Below are 6,000 nucleotides of genomic sequence, written 5' to 3'. Positions count from 1 at the left end.
ACAATCTGTGGCTACCTGAAATCTTTTTCTACTAGTTTGTGATTGTGTTGGGCGTTTGACCACAGATTTTGGTGTTGGACCAAAGATTTCCTTTTTTTTTCTCTCCATCTTTTCACCATTCTGTCCCTTTTCAAGTCTATAAGTTTAGAAACTTCCTACTAAAAAGCATAAAATGTTAACAGAAGAACGAGCATAACATTAAAACTAGATGACCCCTTTGAATTAAACATCTGTGAATTGTACATTAAATGTGTTCAGTGAGAGACAAGCTAGCAAGATGCCTTGCTTTTCACCTGGGTGTTTTTCATGTACGTGTGAACCTACTTTTTGAAATGGTGCAAGAGAGTAGAGCAAACCTTAGGAGGGTGAAGAGGTTCTGCATACAGATACTAGTACCTTACAAATGGTGGTAGGGCTTTGCCAGTCTTGACCAAAGTGCCTAATCTTTTTTGGTAATATAATATAAGTGTAAAAGAAAAAAAAAAGTTGTGCCATTTTTGTTAAATGCATAAACCAAGGCAGCACTTAGCTGCCATGCCCTTTCTTGCTAATTGCATTTCATTAGCAAATGTGTGAGCAAGGTTAACACCTTTGCTAATAGTGATATCACTCATGATGCACAGTGAGTCTCAGAACTCTGAAACTACAACTACTCAAAGCCATGCAGAGTGAACAGTGTCTTGCACCTGGCATATTATCCTGCCACGAAAACAACATCAGGCAGTTCAAAGAATGGATGACAGGCAATGTCAGATCTGTTTGTAGGCAGCACAATAGTCCAACAGTGTAAAAACCCAGCTTGGTTTTATTGTTTCTTTTCAACTGAGCAAGTGTTATGTACCTAATTTTTTCTTACCTCTTTGTTTAATTGGCTTTATTAACCAAATGAGCAGGTTTGCTGTATAGATAATAAGAAAATAAATTAAACTAATAGAAATAGATTTAATTTGAGGAATTAGAAAGCCAGTTTTTCATCAAATGACAGAACTATAATATTGAGGTTTGCAGCAATGGAGCTGAGCACACAGATTAACATGTTCCACTCTTGACTGAAAAGATCTAGGCTCAATGTCTAGGGTAAAATTGTGCCATTGAAATATGACTCTTTGGACTTTCTGGGTTCTAAAAGCTAAAAAGACAGCTAAAGTGCAGAGGAGAAAATAATTCTCATTTGTGCTCCTACATTTTGGAAATATCTGAGGCTGATGCTGGGCTGCAGTGGGATTTCACAAATACCCAAGGAATGTCCATACCATTAAGTGTTCTAGTGCACAAAGCCGTATCACCTGGCTACAGCTCGGCAGCTTTATTAGTCTAGCACCAAAGCCAAGATAATCACTCTGAGGATATAATTAGCTGAAGTGCAGTGCAATAGAGGTAGAGCTATACTGCTCCTGGTTCTGCAGTTACTGTGATTTTTCTCTCCCTTTGCTCTCTCTTCACTGCAATCAATAAACTTTCCCCCACACACTTTTTTTTGTTTTCTTTAAGTGAAACTTTGGTGAGTTGTCTGACCACATTTCTCAATGAGAGCTTTAGATTTGTACCTTTAGGTGGAGCTCCATACTCATCTTCTGCTGAGGCAGACTCACTGGGGTGAAAGAACAAGCAAACCGAAAACGCAAACCTTAAAAGACCACTTCTAAGTACAATATCCAATTTGTGAAATTTTACAGAAGAACATGCTTAAAATTTTATAACAGAATGTTTCCAGTTTTCAAAATAATGAGAACTGATAGCAGTTTTATGGTTAAAAAAATTATGTTGTTTGTTTCCTTCACTTGCTCAATCATCTCAGTGGAAGCAATTTCTTCCTGTTTAGGCACCTTATTTAGCCTCATAAAATTTTAAATCTTAGTCAGGAAAAGGTAGTAAAACCCCCTTTATTTTTCCTTCTTTTTAATGGCTACTCTAACATGAATGTTTAAACATGAGGCTCTGACTTGCTTCCTGATAAAAGGATTCCATGATTTTCCGCTGTGAAACACACAGATGTAGCAGACATCAAAACCCAGTCTTTTTTGTTATAATCCCCTATTTACCATGAAGGAATTTCAGAATCACCTCTGTCCCAGGGAGCACTGTGTGTGAATTCCCTTGTATTTACTGGGGGGATTTGAATTCTTTCATGAGAAGAATCAGTGTAACCACGCTATAGAATGGCTACTCTTAGTCGTTCCTGTAATTAGCTTATTTCTTTCTGTGGTGACTGGGAGAGCTGGAATGTTGCCATGATGAGACAAGAGAATTTGGGTCATGATGTGGGAGCTTTCAGGTGATTTTTCACCTGTGTGTGTTTCAGGTCTTCACTGAATGGTGGGTTTTTTTTTGTTGTTTTTTTTTTTTGCTTACTGTTTAATCAGAGAAAATAAAAAGAAATCTCTTTTCTTAATGGGTGTTACTGGAAGAACTGTATTTTTGCCTTGTGGGCTTTTCAATGACATCGTGTCTTCCATTCAAAAATGCTGCAGTTAAAAAGAAATTCCCTCTCCATAGTGATGAGAGAGTAATGATGATTAGCTGTTGCTGTGCTTGGAAGAACAGATGTGAGTAAATCACTGGTATTTGGAAGACAACAGAACCCCCCAGGTATAGACTCAGCAGTGTATGCTGAGTGCTCTTACTGTGTAGGAAGATGCATATTGGCTCCTCAAATGTACTGTAAGTCTACTTACATATTATACTATCAACCAAAACAATTTCTTCCTGGACAAGTAATTTTTGAGTACAGGCAGCAGATGTGTTTTGAAGCACTCAGTTTTCATTTTGCAATGTCTTTTATGTAGTACGTTGATATTGTCCACTGACTGGATTATGCTTTCAAAAAAGTGTATTCTTCTCAGAATCTGTTTCAAATTCCTTACAGAAATACCCTTGTAGTATATGGAACTGCATTTATGTGGGTTGAAGAATAACACTTTTGTGCCTGGAATAAAGATTTGTTGGAAGAAAACGAAAGATACGTAAAATGTCAGATGATATATAAATATCCCACTAATCTCTCTAGAATTACAGTTTTACTGACAGTGGTTATTCAAGCTTTTGAACACCTGAAATAGAACTTTTAACCCTGCTTGCAAATAGCTCTTACTTTTTATATATTTAACAGCTCTAATATTTCCTGAATTTCAGTGACATAAATGACAGCATAGTGAACATACATTAGACCCTTAGAATCAAGAATAAAAAAAAATACACTCTTCTGAAAATAGTAGCTAGCCTAATTCTGAGAGGGAAAGAAGGAAAATATAAGGTAGTAAGAGTAGGTGGGAACAACTTTTGCCAACTAAAAAGTGACAGCTTGATAGCATCTGAAATGCAGTGTGATATTTGTTTTCACAGATAAGCAGACTTGTTTACTGACATAGTTTTGACAAAAAAGAATTTTTTTTTTTTACTTGATATATATATATTAAATAAATAGAGTGTTTCATGTTGAATTGAAAAGGCAAAACCTTTCTATGATGTTTCTCTGACCAGGGCTGTAATTTTAGGGGAAGTTTTGGTCAAAACCTGGTACTTAGTACCTAGTTTAGAGACTAGGAGTAAGACTTGACATTTCAGCCCTGTTTTATTTTCTTTACCTTTTCTTTTTTTTTTTTTCTTTTTTTGTCTTAATGGAATTCTCTTTACCAAGCTTCACTTCAGAATGAAATAAAAACAAAGCTGCTTGTATTTCTAGGAGAAGATGCAGTATATTCCCTTTTTCCATCCTGGACCACGGGTTAGCTGATTCTACTTTCACTTTCCTCTAGTCTAAAGTTCAGGCTGCAAAGCCTTGTGATTGATGTCAAAAACATGCTGTCCTCTAGATAAAAGATACACCTGGTGTCTCTCCCCCACCAAATTCTTAATTTTGGCCTGTATCTTACGTGAAAGATATAGATATAAGGAATTTGTGACTTGTTTTAAAATCCCAGAGACTGATTAGGTCTGTTCTAATCGGCTCATGTTCATTTGTAGCTTTTCAAACGGGCTGGGACAGGCAAAGAGATCATGCCAGTGTGTTTCATGCTGATAGTGCCTGGAAGCAAGTGAATGCTTTGGGTGCAAAGCTATGTCAAATCTGTCTTATGGGACTGATGCTCGACAATTAGAATGCCAGTTTTACTCTTCCCCTGCAGAAGGGATGTTTCTGAGGCACCTTGGGGAATGGATGTATTGATATATGGATGACTTGTGGGACAAGAACAGGAGCTCCAGAACTTACATAAAATCAAAAAGAAAGAAAAAGGAGTGGGAAGTAAGTAAAAATAAGTATACAAATAAGTATAAATAATAATAAGTATACAAATAAATATACAAATCAGATGGGAAAAAAAATGAATGGAGATATATTGAGAGCATATTGGACATTTTCTTGCTCAGAAATAAATGTTACTTTAGTTTCAGAGTATGTGCTGGATTAGTTATAGGAATTTTCATTCTGAATGCTTGTCTCCAAATGTAGTTATGGACCCCAAAGTTACACAGTACAACCAGTTTCTCTTTTTTTGACCAAATTCAAGTGCTGGTGGTAGTCCGCAGACTTACTGTAAGAGTAAGCCTAAAGTGTATGATTTTGATGATATGGTATTGATCATGTTGTAGAAACAGAAACTGAAGGGCTTTTCCATCTCTGTCTCTAATTACCGAGTGTTGTGTTTTGTCAGTGCTGCTCCTTGAGAAGGTGAGATTCTGTTATTGGCTTGAAAAGCTTTGAATTAAACTTGACTGTGGTTATTGTTTGTGTCCATTTGCACTGTGGTGCAATTCCATGTGGATATTCTTAATGTACTTGGCCCATAGCAGTGAGATATTGAATAAAAATAAAAATGATAACAGCAAAATAATTAAGGATCTATTCCAAAGGCCACAGAACTCACCCAAAAGGGTCCCATTCAGAACAGCTGCTCCACTGCATTATGCCCCACCAAAACAACAAAAAACACCCACCTTTCTAAAATAATTTCCCCTTAGAGGTCCTTATGCTATGATACACTGTTTTGATTGTGACAAAATCCTAGAAATAGCAGTTCCTTTAAGAGATTTATTCTGTAGGTTATTTGCTCTACATCTCTACAGGTCATAAAATTACTACTAGCATCCTGTCATGGGGTATAAACCCTGTGAAATTCTGTGGAATGTTTCCATTTGTTGTGTGCTTAATACAAGATAATGCTTAATTTTTGCTGAAATCTCACTGTTAAAACTTGTAGCAATAGATCATTGTTTTCTAATGACAAAAATAATTAGTAGTAAGACATATTAATGACTGTGTTATCAGGTAATGATGTCTTCATTAATTCATGGCTCTAATCTCTGAAATAACTTTGTCAGCAGCTGCCCATGGAAGGAATGCTTAGAGAGGAGGGAGTGCTTTGATGTACCCACTGTCCAAATTCATTAACTGCATAAAACTCAATCCTGTCTACTGGATGGTGAGGCTACATCTCAGGTCTTTAAAGGCCAGACTTGAATTCCCTTGAATTTACAGTGGAAACTCTCAGTGGTATCTGTTTTGGTTTTGTATGTGCATGCATTTGTTGAATTCAAATGCCATATAGCTGATCAGTGAGAGTTCATTCTAGTGTCTAAGGAATGTGGATATTAATGTGCTAAAAGAAATCTTTGTTTGGATTTTGAATTGAATTTTGTGTCAGTGCCTTTTTTCTGCTGGGGACAGAATCAGACTGTTATATCCTGGGCCTTAGAGACAAGGAGAAAGAATGAAATTTGTCTATGGATTGCAATTGGCTTGGGACAGTTTCTTTTTTTCTTTTAATAAAATTTACTTTTCCAGGATTATCATGGAGACTGGTATGAGGACTTGGAGGCATTCAGTGAAATGACTAATGCTGTAAATATAGCAGTGGCTTTGAGCAAGTCGATATTGTTTACAACCTTTGTAAATACATTATTTGTTAATTTTGTACTTGACAGAGGCAACACACAGGGAAATCCTTGTGTAATTTATTTTTCTATTCATTATTTAATAATTCTTATTTAGGACACTTATAT

The sequence above is a fragment of the Lichenostomus cassidix genome, chromosome 2, assembly GCF_008360975.1.
Source record: "Lichenostomus cassidix isolate B80296 chromosome 2, HeHo_3.0, whole genome shotgun sequence".
In the NCBI taxonomy this organism is placed as follows: Eukaryota; Metazoa; Chordata; class Aves; order Passeriformes; family Meliphagidae; genus Lichenostomus; species Lichenostomus cassidix.
Note: the sequence above shows the minus strand (reverse complement) of the source record.